This window comes from Pollicipes pollicipes, unplaced genomic scaffold (assembly GCF_011947565.3).
Source record: "Pollicipes pollicipes isolate AB1234 unplaced genomic scaffold, Ppol_2.1 Scaffold_7231;HRSCAF=8579_pilon_pilon_pilon, whole genome shotgun sequence".
Lineage (NCBI taxonomy): Eukaryota > Metazoa > Arthropoda > Thecostraca > Pollicipedomorpha > Pollicipedidae > Pollicipes > Pollicipes pollicipes.
In genome coordinates, this window is record NW_023597034.1 from 2,474,962 (window position 1) to 2,495,888 (window position 20,927).

The following is a 20,927-nucleotide window of genomic DNA, read 5'->3' on the forward strand; positions in this document are numbered from 1 at the left end:
CCGACCGAGGGAGCTCGCCGAGCCCGGCAGACGGGCACTGACAGTGCACCAGAACGCCCGGCCGCGGCCCGGCGCCGGCCCCCTCCGGCCGCCCGCCGCCGGGTCCGCCGGTCAGCGCGGCCAGCCAGCGGCGCAGCGGCCCGCTGGTGGCCCGCTCCGAGGACTGGCCATCTGAGCGCGGTCCGGGGACACGGCTCTCCTGCGCCTTGGGACATGGCCCTGCCGCAGCTGCCGTCCGGCTCCGCGCGGCGACGCCGACGGCCGCCCCGCGCCCGCGCCGCCGCCGTTGTCGGGGGCGCGCCATGACGCGCCAGCCGACCACGCCGGCCGCCGCCAGACGAAAACAAAGGTGTGGTCGCGACCGGGCGACGCGGCCGCCCGCCGGTCCGCCACCTTAAACACGTCACCAAACCTGTTATGTTAAAGCGCCGCGGCGGCCGCTGGAAAGCCGTCCCGGAAGGAAAGAGCGCACCCGCCGGCCGCCGAATCTGGGCCAGCCGTGTCACGTGACTTGTCCGGCCGCGACGCGTGGCGCGTCGCGGCCGGCAAACGGGTCCACACGGAGTGGCCGAGAGCTGGGGGTCGGGGTTCAGCCGAGACGCGGCCGAGGCGGACTCGCTCGTGTGCGGGCCCTGGGTCCACAAGACTCGCGAGAGGTTCACTGAGCAGCGCGCCGCGCACGACCGCACACGGGTCCGGAGTTTGGCACGAGTTGTGACCGGGCCACGACCTGATGCTGCCGTCTCACCCGCCTTTATGATCTGTGACAGACCCGGCCGACGCCGCCGTCTCACCTCCACGACCTGTGACATGACCCGGACGACACTGCTGTATCGACTTCTTGGCCTGTGACATGACCCAGCCGACGCCGCCGTCTCACCTTCATGACCTGTGACATGACCCGGACGACACTGCCGTCTCACCTTCGTAAACACCACTCTCCAGTAGATTTCCGGACCGCTCCAAGTCCTTGAACTCGGCTAGCGTGAGGAACGTGTAGTCCACGCCGGGAACCTGCAACCGACGTGAGCGCGCGTCAGCAGGCTCAAAGATCGTGACGGAGCAGGTACCGCACACACAGAGCAGTATGGCACTCCGCTCCGAAGATCCGGTCACCCGACCGCCGGGCGCACCACGCAGGTGAGTCGGCACCGACGCCGACAAAGCGACCCAGGCCGAGCGCTATTTCGGCAGATGACAGGCGCCTGATCGGATTTCTCTGCGTCGGCATCGCGTTTCACGCGTCGGCCGCAGCTCTGAATGGCGGCGACACGCGAGAGGGCAAGGTCAGAGTCGGTGAGCACAGGCTGGCTTGGCAGGTGGGCTGGATATTAGGACTCTCCCTCCCTCTCAGGTGACCCCGCGACCCGGCTGACCTCGTTTGGCCTCGGGGCCCGCGTAGTGACAGGCACGGTGCGAAGATACAGATTGTCCCTGATGGTGTTCTGCAGCTCATGGTCCACAGAGCCCTTCTGGAACCGCGTGTTCAGGTAGGTCCGTAGGTCACGTGTCAGAGAACCTGCAAAGGTCACGGTACGGTCAATCATGGTGCCGTTTCCCGTAGGTTCACACCTATCCCACGAAGTGCACACACCGGCTCGCTATTTTCATCTCGGTGACGTAAATAGGCCATTTCTTAAAAACTCGAAGCTTTCTGCCAAGTGAAAACTAATTTTGCATAGTTCATGGCAGATGCCTGCACTTTCCAGTCCCGTAATCCACAGCACGCCACATCAGCGTTTAAAATTGCCATTTCATCACAAATAGAGCTCCTCCATAACCAAGGTCACAAAATCCTCCACCCAGACATCGCCGCCACGCATAACACTAATTAACAGCAGCCCCGCTCCACTCTGTACCACCACATCACGCCTCATCCCACACAGATCAGACGGCGGTCCAAGCCCAGTCGGCGCGTTCAGATCGCAACGATCACCCCGCAGCATCCGCCGGCCCGGCGCCGTCCCACGGATGACGCATGGGACCGAATCGCCCGCGGCAGCGGCCGGCGGCCGGAAGGGCCGGAAGTGAGCGTGACAGCTCACGCGGCCGGCCGCGGCGGCGCCGCTTCCGGTCGTCCCCGGGCCGACCGTAACGGCCCGCCGCGCCGGCGGCAGCGCCGCTGCAACAGCCGGCGCCGCCGCCGCCGCCGGCGGGGACCACCGCCAACGACCGGCGGGGACGACCGCCGCCGGCCGCCGGGGACCACCGTCACGACCGGCGCGGACCCCGCGGCTGTGGCCGCCGCCGTCCGACACGCAGGCGCGGCCGGCGGCGGCCGGCGGGGACCACCGCCAACGGCCGGCGCGAACCCCGCTCTGTGGCCGCCGCCGCCGCCGCCGTCGTCGTCCGACACACAGGCGCAGTCGGCGGCGGCCAGGGCGGCGCCAGGCTGCCGCAAAGCCGGCCAACAGCGGCGCCGCATCGTTGGGAATGAATAATCAGCGGCTCGTCAAGCAACGCGCTGGCGCCCACGTCGTCACGGCAGTCAACAGCACCGTCCGAGGCGATGGCGCCCGGTTGTAGCCATCGCCAGCTTGGTTTTGTGCGCCGCACCCCTCTTGGTACTGTGACCTGCGCGGCCAATATCTTGCCGTCCGCATCGTCGCGCGGCGTGAAAATTTACTTTACACTTTTCAAACGTCAACCAAAACATCCAGAAAACGACGGAAACGTCACTGCTTATGGTTATCTTCGGCGTCTCATATTTGTATCAGTCATCAGTTTCGCTACCATTTTGTAATATTTCTGGCTCTGGGGTCAATCATTCACCGGGGCGAGCAGTGACACTCGATTACGAGCAAACCTCTGCAAGGCCTCGGAGGATCGAGTGTCTACATTTTGGAATCAGGGAAGAATACCAAGGAGGCTGGTCAACGTCCAAGCTCTTGGCATCATCGATCGACTTTTCACGAACAGGTACCCTTTGACAGCAGTGACAATGCTCAGGTCATTTGGGTTATCATCCCTTCTTGAACCGGCAGCGGCGAATGCGCCCTGCCCAGCAGGAATCGAACCGGGGATCTGCGAATGATTCCAAGCCCGACGCCACCTGCCACCTGGATCGCTGACAGCTTAAATATAGTGGCGGCTCTAGTCGGCCTCTTTCTAAGAAGCTCTCGCCGACCCTGCTAGCACTGTCAACCTATACCAAAACGCAGTACGTCCGGAACCGATCCAGACCCTCTTAGATTCAGCTGCTGGCAAGTTGGCCCTCCGCTGTTCCAGCCAAGGTGGTCTCTGGCTCACGTCAAATCGAGCACATTTGAACTGTGCCAACGACCTGCCGGCTTGCCGAGGAGCAAGCGCCGCTGAGCATGGTGTCCGAGAACTCTACGAACGATCTTTCCGTGGTGAAAAAGCTGATGATAATCATCGGCCACGCTATCATCCACCGGAACTTATCTCTGCTCTTACCAAATATGTCATGGAACCGCATCCACGCGCCCTGGTGACATCTGAAGTTCGTTTTTGCCTCACAGTCTTTCAAAATTATTGAAGAGATCCTTGCAGCGAATTCACAAAAATCAAGTTTGTTTTTTGCCCGTTTTTTGTCCGTCCCACGTTGGTACCACACGTCTGACGGGCAATATAACTTGACTTAACCCAACATCACATTGACGTGTGGTCCGCTCATGAGATGTGTGGAACATGATGATGGCCGTTGATGTCACCATGCATACGACAGATTACTGCAGAATTCGGGACTCCCCGCATGAGCCAGCACAGGAGTGGTTGTCATTGCTATGCATGCTCCGTACTCGATGTGGGCAATGCAATCGTACCTTGTGGGCAATGCAATCGTACCTTGCACCCGGGATACCCACCACTCCACACGCAACAAGGATGGGCGGGATAAATGGTGGGCAAGGGACCACCTAAGCGGAATGCATGGTGGGCGATGTAACCACGGTCAGCACGGAAGACCGGCGGACTTTCAATTCGAAACGTCGCTGCCAGCGCAGCGGCCTGACTTTCCCACGCCTGAGGAAACAGAAGCCATCCAGCGGCGGCCTTTTGTGAGACCGCCTATCGTTACAACAGGCCTGCGCCGGAGCCGGCGGTTCCATGTTTTGTGCTCACGCGACAGCACCGAGGCGTCCCTTCACCGACGTGCCCAGCCCAATGGAGACGGCACGCCGGGTCCGCTGGCGGCGGACCGCCCGGCGGACCCGGCCCGTCAGCCGCACCGCCCGCGCCTGACACGCGCTCGCTCGGGCGCGGCCGCCGGAGCGGCCCCATCCGTCTGGGCGCCGCCGATCCGACCGATAGCCGCCGTCGGCGCCGACGGCCATCGGAGACACCGGCGGGCGTCGGTCCGGCGCGTGCGGCCACGCCCCAGCTCGCTGTCTGCACCGCCCGCGGGGCAGTGCCGACCCGACGTTCCCATGCACCGCACGCACTCGCACAGCAGATGCGCCCTAGAGATGCACGGTGTCGGTAACATGGTGCAGGTAGCTGGTGTCAAATGGGCGCTGGCGGGAGGTACTGGACCGGTGCCCCACGCAGGCGCTGGCGAGGCTTTGGTAGCACCGCAACATGTCGGCCTACGGCGAATGCGTCGCGCACCCACGACGACACCGGTCACCCCCTGCCGACTCTGGGCCGGTACCCACTCAAGCCTCTGGATGCCAGTGCCCAGTGCGGTATCAGCGCCACAACTTTAGAAAGCACTGCACCTATCCCGTCCGCGGCGCCGGACGAGACGAGCGGACCGGCCCGTCTGCGGTCACACCGCCGAACGGTCGAACTCCGTCCGCCATGGTTAGCGATATTTTTTGAAGACGCTTCGCCAAGCCCGTTCCACACAGCAACGCGCGAAGACAAAGGCTTGCAACAAAACACCGACACATCGCTAGCGCAGCCCAAATCGATAACGCACACCGTTGGCGACGAGGTCAGCCCTCCTCTGGAGGAGCACCGGCGCGGCCGACAGCAACCAAACACAGCCGACCACTCCCACGGCGGGCGCCCCGCCTCCCAGGGGAGCCAGGGGAGGCCGGCGGCGGCGCGGCGGCCGAGCCGGCCGGAGCACGCCGCCGGATTACGCCCGGACGCCGCGCCGCGGTCACATCCTGTCCCACTGAGCCGCCTCGGAAGCCGGCGGCGCGAGAGAGACGCGGCGGCTCGCGGCGACGGTCGTGCTCGGCCGGTCGTGCTCGGCCGCCCGCCGACAACATTCCCCGGGAGAGCAGGCGCGTTTTTGGCGGCGCGGCGGCGGCCGGGCGGCTTTGGAATGCTGCCCGCAGCTGTCGCCGGGCGGGTAAAGTGCTGCCGGCTTGTTTTGGCACCCGCAGGCGAAACTGGGATCACCCGCGGGCTCCCACTTTGGAGAGCGCTGTGAGGCGTTCGGCTTAGAGCCACTTACTCATGGGCAGAAAATGACGGCGACACCAGGGGCAAGGGGTCAGCCAACGGTGTTGCCATTTCACAAGAAGGCAAACGTATATTTTTTCTCCGTAAATATCCGAGGACCTCACCCTGCCACCAGGTCTTAGCTGCCCGAGGCAGGAGGTTTTATTAAACCTTTCCCGCAGGCGGCCTAAAAAAAATGCATAGGAGGCCCCACGACAAAAAACCACAGCAAGCCTCCCAGCTCAAGGCACTGCCACTTAAAAGACCGAAGGTCCCACAATGCCAAGGGGAAGCTTTAAGGAACTGATATTAACTTAAGCAATTGTTTTGGAGAGTGAGCGAAATCTGGCAGATTTTTTAGACGGGGCCTGGGATAGGAGATCCCAAAACCGCTATCATAACCCTAATATCTGCTTGCCTATTCCAGCTCCCCCCTCCCCCCCTGCAAAATTCGGTGGCGCCGCCCCTGGAGACAAAGGGTCAAGGTAACGTGACCTCCAACTTACTGATCCCGCTGACAACAGCAACACCCCTTGATCTGCAGGATGGTACCGCCTCTGTCAAATGCCGTACAGCCCTGGCCGGGCGTCAGCACTTCCGACGCTGCCCTCCTGCCAGAGGACGCCGGGGGTCATCACCCCGCTGACCGCACCTGGAAGGCGTCGTGCCCGGCGCGGCTGGCAGCTGGCCAGGCCCGCTTCCCCCCTCCCCCCGCTCCAGCGGCGGCGCATACGTCACAACAGACCGGCCGCCGGCCGGCCGGTTACCCAACGGTGCGGCCCGCCGGCGCCGTCTGCGGCTGCCCTGGCCACCGATCGCGCCCCCCCCCCCCCCCCCCCACTGCTGGCCCGGTCAGCCCCAGGGCCGGCTTGCCTGGGACGGCGCCGCCTGAGCGGTGACGACCTCCTCCCTAGCAGCAGGCTGTGCACGACGCCGGCGGCGTCCACGAGCACGGCGCCGGTCACCGCCGAGCCTCTGGGATCCTGCACGTCGCCGCCGTCACGTTCGGTCGGCGTGACGTCATCAATTGCCACGACGTCCGGCGGGCGGCACTCGGAGGTGCTGCGCGTTGCGTAATGGTCTTCCTGTTTAGAACTGGTTCCAGCCAGGCGGCGCCAGGCCGTTCGGAATGCTCGCCGACCGGCACCAGCCGGCGACGTTCGGCGGCCGGCTACTCTGGACAGGTCGCCGCCACCTCTAGACCCGGGACCGCACGCCCGGCGCTGTTTTCTCATGCGTCAGGGGTGAGTGACTGCGGCGTGTTGAAAGGCTTTGGAGCACGCATCGTGGGGACTTCACTGCATGCAGCATAACCTGGCATGACGATAGCATTCCTCTGCCAAGATTTAAAGCCGTCACTTAAAGCCATCAGCTGCAGTTGCAGCATCAGTCGCAGACAGTTGCAATAGATGGTACCAATACAAACAGAAGACGATTGCGGACTCGGCGCGTCATCCGCAGTACAACTTAGATTGGTCTCACTTACTCCTAAGTCATCCAGCTATCTCAGTACAACTCCGTCCGGCTGACGCCTGTGCCACGCGAGCCCGGCCACCGCCGAGCCCCACCTCGGCACGCGGCTCGCAGCTGCGCGCGCCGAGCGGCCGGGCGGCGTCGTTTGTGGAATGACCCGCCCGCCGGCCGGGCCAGAGGGGCAACATCTGCCACCGAGCAGGCGGCCAGCAGCCTGGGCCTGCTGACCAGAGGGGCAATATCTGCCACCGAGCAGGCGGCAAGCGGCCGGGGCCTGCTGACCAGAGGGGCAACATCTGCCACTGAGCAGGCGGCCAACAGCCTGGGCCTGCTGGCCAGAGGGGCAACATCTGCCACCAAGCAGGCGGCCAGCGGCCGGGGCCTGCTGACCAGAGGGGCAACATCTGCCACCGAGCAGGCGGCCAGCAGCCGGGACTTGCTGACCACAGCGGTCTGCGTAGAGGCACCAGCGCCAACAGCACCGTTCATTCTGCACGCTACAGGCTGGCGCCGGGCGGCGTGCCGTGGATTATATTGCGTCTAGGCGGTGCGCCCGGCACCACGGCTCACCGGCGGCTGCGAGCCCCCGCCCTCCCCTCCCCTCCGCCACCGGTCCAGACACCACCCGGTGCACCACCTGCAGCCGCCCGGAAGGAGCTCTGGCACCAGCCGTCTGTCCCTCTCCGCGGAGTCGGGGCTCGTCAACGGCCGCCGAGGACCAGCGGTCACGCGGCTCAACGCGCCGGCGGCCGCCGCGCGGGGCTCTCAAACTCGACGGCGGCCGGTTGAAAGCCGCCGCCGCCGCCGGGGCCGCCGCCCGGCCCAGCGCTCGTGTAGTAAAAATCCGTCCCGGCATCGGCCGAACCGGTCGCCGCGGAGGCAGAGAGTGAGGGGAGGGGCGACCCCATCCGTCCTGCAGCCGCTGCAGGCACGCGGCCGGCGGACCGGCGGCAGGCGGCCGGCGGGCGGGCGCCGAGCCACCACGGCCGGCGGGTGCCGGGCCACCACGGCCGGCGGGTGCCAGGCCACCACGGCCGGCGGGTGCCGAGCCACCACGGCCGGCGGTGTCCCGAGCCACCACGGCCGGCGGGTGCCGGGCCAACCACGGCCGGCGGGTCCCGAGCCACCACGGCCGGCGGGTGCTGGGCCACCACGGCTGGCGGGGTCCCGAGCCATCACGGCCGGGTGAGGTGCCGAGCCACCACGGCCGGCGGGGTCCCGAGCCACCACGGCCGGCGGGTGCTGGGCCACCACGGCGGCGGGTGCCGAGCCACCACGGCCGGCGGGTCCCGAGCCACCACGGCCGGCGGGTGCCGAGCCACCACGGCCGGCAGCGCGCCCCGCGCCGGCCGTGGACCCGCGCCGCGGCAGCCTGCTCGGAAGGCAAGCCGGCGCGCCCGGGGACGCACCCTTGGAGCGTGGCGCGACAGGGTGCCGGCCGTCCCCAGAGCCGCTCCCCGGCAGTGGCGCCGCATGACGGGCACACGGACGGAGCGCGGGCCGCGTCTGAAGCCGAGGCTCGCTCGCCGCCCGCAGCGGGCCCGTCTCACGTCATCGCCAGCGGGCCCACTGGCGGGACCGTACTGGACCTGCGCGGCGTCAATTCGGTTCACGCAGCGGCCGGGCGCCAACGGCGTCAGATTACCCCGACCGGACAGCTCAGCTCCGGACAGCCTCGACACTTGGTGCCGGACCCGGCTTCTATGGCCATCGACCATAAAAACCGGACGATGTGGTCTACCGTCCTCTGTTCTCCGCCGTTGGCACCTCCTACAGCCGGAAGGCCGGCCGCCGAGCGCGTGGTCCGTGGTCACCGGGCCCAGACTTGGCCTGGCCAGCCGCGCACGCCCCGGGACCCCAGGACACACTGCACGCGCACGTCCCGAGACCCGCTCCGCCTCCCCGGGACCCCAGGACACACTGCACGCGCACGTCCCGAGACCCGCTCCGCCTCCCCGGGACCCCAGGACACGCATGCACGCGCACGCCCCGGGACCCGCCTCCGGGACCCCAGGCCGAGCCCTCACGGCGGCACGCCTCCACCCAGGCATTACGCTTCTCCACACAGGTGTCTATTGGCGATAACAGCACGAGTAAATTCAATCCGGCTTTTCATATTCGCCTACAGAAGTTTAAACATGATAAATGGAGCACGCATGTGCAGACGTACGCCCACCGCTCACTCAGCACCGGCCGCAGTTCACCTGTCTCAGACTGCGCGGCTGACTGTCATCTCTGACGTGTGAAAAGGGTACGTAAAATACTTAAGCTTCGGGTTGGCACTGGTATTACGAAGACAACACCCAACGCTTAGCACCCAACCAACGTCTCCGTCTCCAGGTGTTTACTTCCGCTCGCACAGCTCTTGCGCCAGTAGCCGGCGGCAGGCCTGCCATCGAGCAGACCAGCCTGCCCAACCAGCAGGCAGGCGAGCAGTCTGGATAGTCTCCCACTAAGGCTACCGGGTGTGCCGGAAGACGACGTAAAATGGCCAGGAGCGTCGCAACTCACCGGTGCAGTACATCGCCTACAAATTACAGCCGGCAGACCGTGGGTTCGGCGCCTGTTAGCCCGTCTCAGGAGTCCCGCTACGACCGGTGTGGATTGCCACGCTATTGAAGCTAGCAGCTGCGTGCGCCGTAAAGTAGCCCCGACGCACACACGCAGCACGCAGTTCGCTTGACCCCGCTGGAACCTGGGCATATCCTGACTGGGTTGAGAGTTTCGCATGGCTGGTGTGGAGGCGACCACATCAACTTACCTCCAACACCCCGCATCATTAGAATATCCCCCCCCCCCTGAAAAATACGAGCCTAGGAAGTTTTACCGCACTCGATTTAACAACCCTTCGTGTACGCGGGGTTTTGTCCGGGAGAAGCCAAGTCGGGTTATAGGAGGGGCCCCTCCAGCCAAGCAGGCCCTGTTCGTCACTTGAGGCCCTGTGTTTGGGTTTGGACGCATGTTAAGCCGGCGACCTTCTGTTGATGCCTCCGGGGCCAGTTTTATAGTTTGGAAACCCTTCGGGCGTTTCAAATGGTAAAAAATGCGAAAGCCTTCGGCACAAGTCCCCCCCCCCCTTCCTTAGCTACGTCACTATGAGGAGAGTCAACACCACCATCACACATCACATCACCGTCGCCATCAGCTGCATCAAGACTCTGCTGGGTCATTGATGCTCTGCATTGATCTCTGCCTTGCACAATTGAAAACAGAGGATGCATCAATGCACCAGTTCAGAGAACGCTTCAGCACAGCTTCTCCACCCGACCGAAGCCTACACAGACCTCCACCGTGACCCGATCCCAGCCCGAACCGGGAGGGACGGCATCACGTTACCGCTGCTCCATTCTCCACCCGTGAGCCTGACTGAATCTGTCCAACTAGGGCACTAGATGGATCATGATAGACTCCTCACCGCAAACACAGCGGACCCCGTGAGCCCTAGCGGACCCCTACTGGCTTCCGTCGGAGCCCGCGCCGGCCCCAGCCAACACCGGAGGCCGCGGTCCGCGCCGGACCCGTCAATCAGATAACGTCGCTGGGTCGACGACGCATTCCCACGCGGCGTGGTCCGGGCGTGGGACGACGCAGCCAGGAGCAGCGGCGATATGGGTCGCCACGGCCCGCCGACGGCCGGCGGCCGGCCGAGGACGGCGGAGGCCGTGCCAGGCAGTGCTCCGGTCGGCCGGCGCGGCCGACACAGTGACACAGTCAGGGGAGTGAAACCCCACAGCTGACACACCGACGAACTTGGGATGACGTCGTCGACGGTGGAGATTCGCTGCGCTGAAACGGTGGAAGCTGAGGAGGTGCAGCGCTTGCGAGTCCTTACTGGCGTACGACTAGATAGGGTTCGCTTCAATGGAACGCGAATAAGCGTCCACACTGATCCGTTCAAGACTTGTACCGCTCAATCATCGCATTTTCGCTAAAGGCAGAACGCGAGCAGAACGGTCAGAGGAGGCACCAGCCAGCAGCTCTCGGCAGTGACAGCCTCTCGCGACCCCATGCGTGTGAGGAGACACAAGGCTGGCGGCCCAGCCCCCGTGTCCACACGCGGGGCAATCGACAGAGTGGAAAACGCGAGGAGGAGAGGGGACGGTCAGTCCCGTGTCCACATGCGGGGCCATAAAAAGAGCGGAAAACGCGAGGAGGAGAGGGGACAGTCAGTCCCCGTGTCCACATGCGGGCAATCGACAGAACAGAAAACGCGAGGAGGAGAGGGGACAGTCAACACCGGGGCGGGGCCACGAGCACGACCGTTTGTTCCGTCATCAATATGGTCAACATAGAGCCCCAACTCCACTTCCGTCTGCGGAAGGGCAGGACACCGCCGCGAGTCAACGATGCCGACACAGATCTGCCAGCCCGCCGGGTCACGCAGTATCTCTGGCCTCGCGGCAGCGCTCCGCACGCGTACTTCCAGTCCGCCCAGACCCACATCAGCTGCCGGCGCGGGGAACTTCAGCAGGCGCGGAGGAGAGCGACCGCGCCTGGTTCGGCGCCAGCCCGACATGCGGCGCGCGTCAGGGCGCCGGTCCGGTGGACCTCCGCACCCGTCGCCCCCCCCCCCCCCCCGGGCCGCCGCGGCACGAGTAATGACGCGCCTCGGCCGCCGTCACCGGCGCACAAACGACCGGTCCGCCTCGCGGCCGGCGACACGCTGCGCCAGTACACAGACCGACCCGCTAACGGACGGCCTGCGACGCGGACGGATCACCTAGTGCCCACCGAGCTCCCCGCGGCGGCCGGCTAGCTCGGGAAGGGTGCAGAGCCACGTGCCGGACTGCCGCCGCAGCGCACGTGTTCGGGACCGACCTGCGTCGCGAATACGCCGAGTTCGTCGCCCCTCCACGCAACACTGGCGCCGAGCCTTGCCAAGAAAGCTGCCAACAGCAGTAGTCCCCGGACCTTCACCAGCCGGCCAGACACGCGGAAACCACGCCGACGACGCGCCGGAAGCTCCGCCAGCAGAGCGGCACGGCCAGCGGAGCGTCTGTCGGGGCGGCACCTCCGCCGACAGGCCCCTCTCTCCAGCGGCGGCGGCGGCGGCGGCGCCCGCATCCGGAGAGGAGCCGAGCGGTGGGAGCGGCCGTACCGTTTTTGTCGCCGCCGTGTCGTCACCGAGCCACAACACCCAGCCGGGGCGATTCAGCACCGGCCATCGTGCCCTGTCGGCTGGCACACCAGCAATACGCTACGACTCAATACCAGAAGGCTGGCAGGAGGTCATCGCAGTGGCGGTAGGCTGGCCATCCCACCACGCTTTATCTTCAGCTTCGCCTCCTCGGACGCCCGGCGGCCGGACGGCGTGGGCTGGAGCTGCCTGTCGTCAATCCTTGCCAGCACAGCAGAGTCGTACCATCTGAACTGTGTGCATCTGTCGCCGCCCGCTCGAGAGCGGCGCCCGGGCGTGCACGCCGTGCACAGCCCGGTCGTGCACTGCACGTCCGGCGTGGGCGTCAGCGTGGGTGGCGCGGCGTCCTGCAAGCGCCTACGGCGCACCTAGCCGGCAGGACGGAGGACGGCGGGGCCGAGCGCGCCGTCCAGACCCGACGGTCGCGGCACGGGCGCCCCAGCTGCGGCCGCCGGCGGCCCAGCCTGGCCTGGGTCGGCGCCGGCGGCCCAGCCCGGCCCGGGTCGGCGCCGGCGGCCAAGCCCAGCCCAGCTCGGCGCCGGCGGGCCCACGCCGTCCAGACCCGACGGCCGCGGCACGGGGCGCTCCAGCTGCGGCCGCCGACGGCCAAGCCCAGCCCGGCTCGGCGCCGGCGGGCCCACGCCGACCAAAGCGAGAGGTCTCGGAGCGTGCCTCGGCCGTGAATCACGCCGAAGCAGATCACGACCGCGGCCGGTCCGTCACGGGACCGGGACCGGTGGTGAGGGCATCCTTCCGGTGACACACCGGGACCTGTGGCGTTATGCGACGGAGCAGAGTGGGCAGAAGCGGACGAAGATGCAGCGACGGTGCCGAGAACACGTCACTCCTCACAGATTACCGCGAGTCACGGGAGACATCAGCCACGAGACATCTAGTGACGTCACAACAACTGGTGACGTCATCATCCGGGCTCGCCATCCACCTGCCGACGATGACGATTGGCTGAGGGAGCCATGTCCTCTCAGATCCGGCGCGAATCGCGACGCTCTCACAATTCAACATGGGGAGGACAGCAAGTCACTGCAGCAATAACGCAAACAAAGTGCAGGTCCAAACATGGCTTTCGACAGCCAAGAAAGGCCAGGGCCACGGCCGCCCTCCTCTCCAGCCGGCGCCAGCCGTGGCCGTCCGGCTGGTGACGTCACAGGGTCTCGGCCGTGCCCACGCCCCCGACAGCACGCGACGCCAACGAGACGCCCGGAAACCAGCCGCGTCGCTGCCAGCCCAACTCGAGCACGCGAGTCGGGCCGACAGCGAGCCGGGCCGCGCACGGAGCCGGGCCGCCGCCGCCGGCGCCGCTCTCCGTGCGGCCGATGTCGTGCTGACCCACAGCTGTGTTTGAACGGCCGGGGCATGAGGGCCAAAAGCCACAGCCGTGTCTGCGGGCAAGCTCGTGGACGAACGCGCCAACACCCGAAGCCGCGACGAAATTAGACGGGGGGCGGGGGGAGGGGAAGTCGTTTCAGGATGCCAACGCCGTCGCTGAACGGACGGCCAGGGAAAAAGCGTTCGGCACGACGTCAAATGGAACCTGATCAACAGAAAAAGTCAGAAGACGGAGCTCAAATGGAACTGAATCATCAGAAAAAAGCTTAACGACGAAGCGTCATATAGAGATTAATGCAGATCCGTTCCCTACTGGTGTAGTGTGGTGCGGTTTTTCACGGCTGCTAATTCTTGCCAACTTTCAGCTCTTGGCCTCGTCCTTATTCCTGCCTCCCTTTTGTCACGGCTGACTTCTCATGCCTTTCTTCCAGGTGCAAATGACCAAGGCAGTTGACGAGCCTATAAAACCTACAACTGCCTTTTTACGACAACCCCTTTTCCACTCACAAATTTTACCCTCTTGCTTCTCTTGCTTTTAACCCTGTCCACCGGAGTTAGGCCGGCCTCCGCCGAAGTTAAGATCGCGCCGGCGTCCTAAGGATGCGTACGAATGTGCCGCCTCACCGGAGCGTGGACGACCAGGCGGCGGCGGCGGCGGAGCCCGGGCCTGCCACCGCGCAGCACCGGACGCCACGCCGCCGGCCGCCGGACCGCTAGGCGCGCGGCGCAGCCACCTCACGCCGTGACGTCACGGTCACGTGACACGGCAGCGCGCCGCACGCGTGCGGTCACGCTGCGCCGGCGCCGGGCCGATTTGTATTCCTGGCTGCCGATGACCCGCGCGACTGACCGGGCTGCAAATAGCGCCGCCCGGCGCGGCGCCAGCGCTCCAACCAGGTCAAAAGGTCAGCTGATGCGCTTCTTGAACGGTCAGGTTGCCGGCAACAAGTCGTAAATCACGCCGCCGCACCTTGAGGCTGACACACGAGACCGGCGGGCGACCGGACCGGACCGGACCGGGCCGGACCGGACCGGAACGGGAGGTGTCCGGTGACGAGGCGCGGTCGGCACCGGACGCGGCGCGCTGCGCGGTGCTTCTGCGCCGGCCGCGGGACGGACGCAGGGAGGGCGCCGGTTGCCGGTCGCCGGTCAGCGGTCGCCGGGAGCCGAGCCGCACGCGCTGACGGCTCCGTCAGCGGCCAGCGGACGCGGCTGGCCGGCGGCCAGCTCGGCCGCAGCTCAGGAAGCCCGGCCAGCGGGGCGGCGGCCGCGCCTGACAGCCGACCGCGCCGCGCTGCCAGATGTCAGCGACCGCAGGACGTCGGGCGTCGGGCGGCGACGGAGCCGACGATCGCGGCCGTGCCGACGGTCCGACCGCTGCCAGGGACAGGGCCGCAGCGGGGTGGCGGTCCCCCGGGCGGGCCGTCGGTCAGCTGACTGACAACGCGACCGAGGCGCGACTAGCTACCGCCGGTCGCCCGGCTGATCCGGGCGCGGGACAGGACGCGGCTGGAGCGACGCTGCACCGCCGGCGCTCTCCCGCACACGCTTCGGCGTTCGCCTGACGTGCCCACGACGTTTGACGACAATGCTGCGCGACTTTACCGTCCGTGTCCCACTGAATCGCTCCGTCACCAGGCCCGGCCCCGGTTCCCAGCGACTCACCTGAAGCCCGGGGCCCGCCGGCGCGTCATCCGCCCGCGGATGCGCGAGCTCCGCGGTACGCGCGCGTCACCGACCAGTTCGAGGAAGGCGCCGGCGACGCCTGGCCGGCTGCGCGCCGTCGACCAATGGGCGGCCAGGGAGTGCGGGGCGCGGCCGCGCCGCCCGCCGACCGTCACAAGCCCGGCGTTCAGGGCGTCGGCGCACCCGACTTGCCCTGCGTCGCCCGGCTGCCGTCTGCCACTCCCCAACGGGCGCTTGTTTAAAACCGACCCCCGGAAGAGGACGGGACAAGGGCAGCGAATGGTCGGTCTGCGCCACGGGTGCTGCACTATCGTTTGCCAGCGCGCCAGCGCATTCCCTCTGCAGACCGCATTCCGGCCTCGCTCCCACTTCATTCCACCGCTCACGCACCACCGCAGGCGGCGGCGGGCCTCGGCGGGCCTCCGCGACACGGCCCGAGCTGGGCCGATGTGCGACTCGTCAACGCATTCTGGACGGACTACAGCCAGGCTTCATTTGCGGTCGCTCTGGATGGGACCGGCTGCTAAGGACGGCTGCTCGTCCCATGTCAGGGCTGCAGGCCGTGCAAATAGAGGCCACAGCATTTGACCGGTCAGACGGCGTGCGGACAATGAAAATGCCTGCCGGAAGTCTTACGGCGAACACTTTCACGCATGCCTTCAGAGCTAAACGACCACAGCAATCTGCGCGTCCCAAGGCAGTGATTTGTGCAAAGTTCCTCAGTCGAAGCTACATGACTCATTCGACGAATCCCGCACAGAAAAAGGCGCAGCAGCAGGCGAGTGGAGCCGGAGTAACATTGCTCGTGAATGAATCACGCGCGTGCGCGGCGCGCGCTCCGGAGGGCACCGCTTTCCGTGACCCCTCGGCTTGGCCTGATCCCTGGACCTTCATTACCCTCCGGCGGGTGAGTTCAAGACTCAGCGCGGCCCGAGGTCGCGCCCGGACCTCCAGTTACCCGAGTGACGGACGCGCCGGGTCAGGCAGGGCCGGCCCGGCCCGGCCCGCGCCGGGCCGGGCCGACGCTCTCGCTGTAGCGGGACGGCCGCCAGGGCGCGCCGCCGCCGCCGCCGCCGCCGCCGCCGCCGCCGGCCGACCGGGCGGCCGGCGGAGGGGACCGGGGGCGCGTGATTGGCGGCGCCCGGACGCTCCGGCATGCGGCGCCGTCGCCGCTGCCGCCCCGCTGCTACGTGACGGGGCCCGTGAGCTGGCCGCTGAGCCGGGCATGTGGCGACATGTGCCCCGACACGGGCTAGAAGCAAGCGGGCGAGCCGCGGCGGGTGTGAGACGACGCGTCGGCGCCCGGTGACCTGTCCCGGAGCTGGCGTGCGTTGCCAGAGCTCGCTGGGCCGGGCCTGGACCCGCCCGCACCAGCGCTGACCCAGTAACTGCACCCCGCCTGGCGAGTGGCGGTGGAAGTTACGCGATATTTACGTGATATCGCTTGTAACGGAGCCGGCCTCTGCCTGTGAGGCGAATGAATGAATAAACCATCACAGAGATTCCGCAGCCGCCCCGCCATAATGGCGCCGATGTCATTCAATGTCTATGAATTTTGTGCGAAAGCCCGCAAGGGTCAAACGTTTAAAGTGTAGAGGTAGGCACCTAAAACCCAATTAACGCGAAAGAAAACGCAGGTAGGTATTTCGCCAAGCGTATGAAAACTGCATAAAGGTCCGACTTTAGAAACCACTAGCGGTAGTCCATAGTACCCTGGTGGCCTGAAATTTATTGACTCGCGCCGCCACAACACAACCATTTGATACGGTGGCCCGGCGCCCCAGTGTCAGTCCGCATTGTCGACATCTTTCTTTCGGCCGATGACGCAGCCGGGGCCGCACTTGCGCCAACAAAGCCAGCCCGACCCGGCCGTAAACCGGCCGTGCCTCTGTTCGCGCAGGCCATTGTCACCTCCATCAGCGGCGCCCGCCAGGCCCCGGCCGGCAGGCAGACGGCGTCTCCGGAGACCCGGAGCCGGCGGCCGCCACAAAAACAGGCGAGCCGCATGGCACCGGCGCCTGCCGCGCAAGGCCGGCTTCACGAGCCGCGCCGTGACGTGCCGGCGCGCGCACACGGCCGCCGCCTCAGCACGCCCCAGGCTAGGTCGCAACGCCCAAGACCGCTTCTGGCCTGGGTTCTGGGCACAAAAAGGGCAGGAGGCAACTAAACTCGGGCACGGGCGTGTCCCTTCAGCGTGGACTTGCATGTGCCCTACATTGACGGCAGCGGGAGCAGGGCAATGGTGCCGGCTCCTGCACGTAGGGGATCTGCACTGCTGCGCTCCTGCGCGTGAGGGGTGAGGGGTGCTGGCCCCTGCGCGTGAGGGGATCTGCGCTGCTGGGCTTCTGCGCGTGAGGGGTGAGGGGTGCCGGCCCCTGCGCGTGAGGGAATCTGCGCTGCTGCGCTTCTGCGCGTGAGGGGTGAGGGGTGCCGGCTCCTGCGCGTGAGATCTGCGCTCCTGCGCGTGAGGGGCGAGGGGTGCCGGCCCCTGCGCGTGAGGGGATCTGCGCTGCTGCGCTTCTGCGCGTAAGGGGTGAGGGGTGCCGGCTGCCGTGCGTGAGGGAGCCGGCCGGTCGCCAGGCCCGACGCAGACTAGATAAGAACGCATTAGCATATCCCCGGATGTTGTGTGAGCATTAGCGTGACATTCCCCAGTTAGCCCAGTTGGCACGGAACCCGGCCTTTGTGCCAGGCAGGTCATGTGCGGTGGCGGCGTCAGCGAGGTGAGACAAAAGTGACGCACCGCTCGCGCACGCGGCCGGCGGGGCGGCCGCGGACGGGCGGGCCGCTGCCGTGACTCAGCAGGCGCTGGCCGGCGGCAGTCCTTCAGCCGGCGCCCACCGACGCTTTGTCGGCAGCAGACTTTGGTTACCGTTTGGCGAGACAATGATCCCCGCTCCTCAGCAATTACATGGGTCCCATTGAAACCCAATTGGGATCGGATTGGTGCTATCTCTTGCGGAATATATGAGCGTGACGGCCGCGATCGTAACGCGCATCAATGTTGTGGAGGATAGGCGACAGGTCGGCACAAGGGGTGTGTACAACTGGATCACGAACACGCGCCCCCCAAACGAACACACACGACCGACTGGGCCACGGACATGGCCCTCAAAAGCCCGACGATCCCGTATTACCGAACCCCAAACATTCGCCGACGTCCGTCGTCGAACCGTTCATTCGAACCACCACGGCGCCCCTCCCGTGCAGTGAACCCACGCCGCCCCCGGCCTGCACGACTGGTGCGGCGCCCGGAGCACGCCTGTCCCCCCATGACGACCCCCTCGGCGGCGCCGGCGCCGGGGGGGGGGGGGGGGCGGGCGTCCCCCCACGCCGGCACGTACGTCCGCCGGGTCGCCCTAATGGTGCCGGTTTGAACAGACCGTGCAAAAAACTCGGGCGCTGGTGAAAGCAGCGTCGTCGGTCGGCAGCGAGCGCCGCCATTGTCGGCCGCCGGCCTGACCCGGCACGTGTGTCGGGGGAGCGGGCCGGCGACGCGCGGCACACTGCGCCCCGCACCGACAGCAGACCAGCCGGTCTCGCAGTACAGGATATGGAGCTGAGCCGGGATGATGGGTGAGTACAGGGCGAGCCGGCGTGGTGACAGGATACAGGGGCCAACGCGGGTGGCGCTGAGGCACAGGGCCGACCTGCCTAGGCCGTCGGGGTACAGAGCCGGCTCAGGAGTACCGACAGGGTACAGAGAGGTACCGAGATACCAACAGGAGACAGCAGTCCCGGAGTACCGACAGGAAGCAGGGGCCGACCCGGGACAGACGGGGTACAGAGGGGTACCGCGACGAACCGACAGGAGACAGCAGTCCCGGAGTACCGGCAGGAAGCAGGGCCGACCCGGGACAGACGGGGTACAGAGAGGTACCGAGGAACCGACAGGAGACAGCACAGTCCCGGAGTACCGGCAGGAAGCAGGGCCGACCCGGGACAGACAGGGTACAAGATAATCATCGGGACCACGGCAGGGAACGGTCCATGCCGGGCTCCCGACAGGGTTCAGGGCCGTCCCCGGCGATCCCTCCACCCGTGGCACCGGGAGGGCGCACGGCAGCCCCCGCTGTACAGACAGCCCACCCCACCGCCGCCGAGAACCGACATGGACCTCAACGCTGGCAGCCGCGACCCCCAGCCCGGGTCGTGGGGCAAACGGGCGGCCACAGGCACGCCGGCGGCCGAGGGGCCGGCGGCGCCGCTACGGAAACGACTCACGACTCCCGACTCACGACTCACGACACCCCGCCCGCCGGCGACGCCATCGATCAAGGAGAGCACCGCAGGTCGTGACACGGACAGGTCCGGCTCCGGGAGCCTGCCTCAGCCCCTCCGAGCAGCGCGCCGCGACGCTATAGACCCTCCTGTCGCAGCCGCGGCCAGAACACACACGGCCCGTCCGGGTCGAGTGGTCCGCGCCAGTCCTAACGGCTGCGTCCAGGGCGAGTGGTCCGCGCCAGTCCTAACGGCTGCGTCCATGGCCAGTGGTCCGCGCCCAGTCCTACGGCTGCGTCCAGGGCCAGTGGTCCGCGCCAGTCCTAACGGCTGCGTCCAGGGCCAGTGGTCCGCGCCAGTCCTAACGGCTGCGTCCAGGGCCAGTGTCCGCGCCAGTCCTGCCGGCCTGCGTCCAGGGCGAGTGGTCCGCGCCAGTCTTAACGGCTGCGTCCAGGGCCAGTGGTCCGCGCCAGTCCTGCCGGCTGCGTCCAGGGGCGAGTGGTCCGCGCCAGTCTTAACGGCTGCGTCCAGGCCAGATGGTCCGCGCCAGTCCTGCCGGCTGCGTCCAGGGCGAGTGGTCCGCGCCAGTCTTAACGGCTGCGTCCAGGGCCAGTGGTCCGCGCCAGTCCTGCCGGCTGCGTCCAGGGCCAGTGGTCCGCGCCAGTCCTGCCGGCTGCGTTTTCGCGGTGGCTCCGGAGCGACAGCACGCTTGACGACTGCCGTGGCTTACGGACGCGGCATTAATCACATCACATATCGTGGCGAGCGCGGCCGAGCAGTAGCGCACTGTAGGTCACCACGCCGTGCTCGTCAGGCCGGCGGCATGCCTCATCTGACCCAGACTGCGCGCGGCGGCCGCCAGTGAGGCGCGCCGCGTCACGGCTCGGCACCCGCCAGTCAGCCGGCAGCCAGCCGGCCGCTCGTTCGGGCGGAAAGCCACGGTCGCGGGTTGTCAGCCGGCGCGCGTGGGGCAGGCGGCCACCCGTCAGGCGCAAACCCGTCTGAGGGGGAGGTGGCAGAGCGCCGCGCCGCAGGTCACACAGGTCACGCCGCGGGTCAAGCGCTGGGTCGCAGCTGGATACGGTGCGGATACGATTCGACCACACCTACAAAATCGACCCAAACAATGGTCCCACTCCGGCGGGGTGAAATGAAAAAGCTTATGACAAAACGTATAGAAGCATTGACCGAAGGCCCGTTGTCAGTCAGCGTACCTGTACGCAACTTAAAGCAGCAAGATTAACTAATCCACATCATATAACGCATACATCTTAGAAATTAGCGGCCTGGACGAAATGAGGCACCAACCTGCGCCCTGGAGGCAAACTAACATTTCAAAGTCGGCACTTTCGTTCTTTTTAAAAGGCCCCCAGACACCCAAATGTAGCTGTCTTACTGAGCACCCCACCATTGAGCACGTAACGCGCCGGTGGACTTGTGGTGCTTTTCTGCATTCGCTCCTCATGTTGTGAGAGTGAAAACGGGTAGTTTTCTGCGCGGGAGAATACAAGACAACAGCATGGGGCTAAAACACGCAGCTGAAAGTCTGCATATCAAATGATAGCCAAAGCGCATGTGACGAGCTACTTCGCAACTCAAGGTCGCAAGTGTAGCCTTATTTTCGCCAGCTGGTTCAACGCCCTGTGTATTGTGAAACTTCTTTGTCACGCTTTGCGCTTGTACCCAGACAGAACTCTCGTGCACAGCA

General features: G+C 66.2%; 1 long non-coding RNA gene across 1 annotated transcript in view; it reads right to left on the reverse strand.

The window, feature by feature from the left end:
- Positions 1 to 584: 584 nt before the first annotated feature.
- The window catches only part of LOC119109173 (uncharacterized), a 30,925-nt gene continuing 10,582 nt past the window's right edge, over positions 585 to 20,927 (reverse strand). Inside the window, exons 2-3 of the long non-coding RNA XR_005095403.1 lie at positions 1,377 to 1,519; positions 585 to 1,014 (exon numbers count right to left, since the gene is read on the reverse strand). This is a non-coding gene — a long non-coding RNA (uncharacterized LOC119109173). The remainder of the gene's footprint in view (positions 1,015 to 1,376; positions 1,520 to 20,927) is intronic.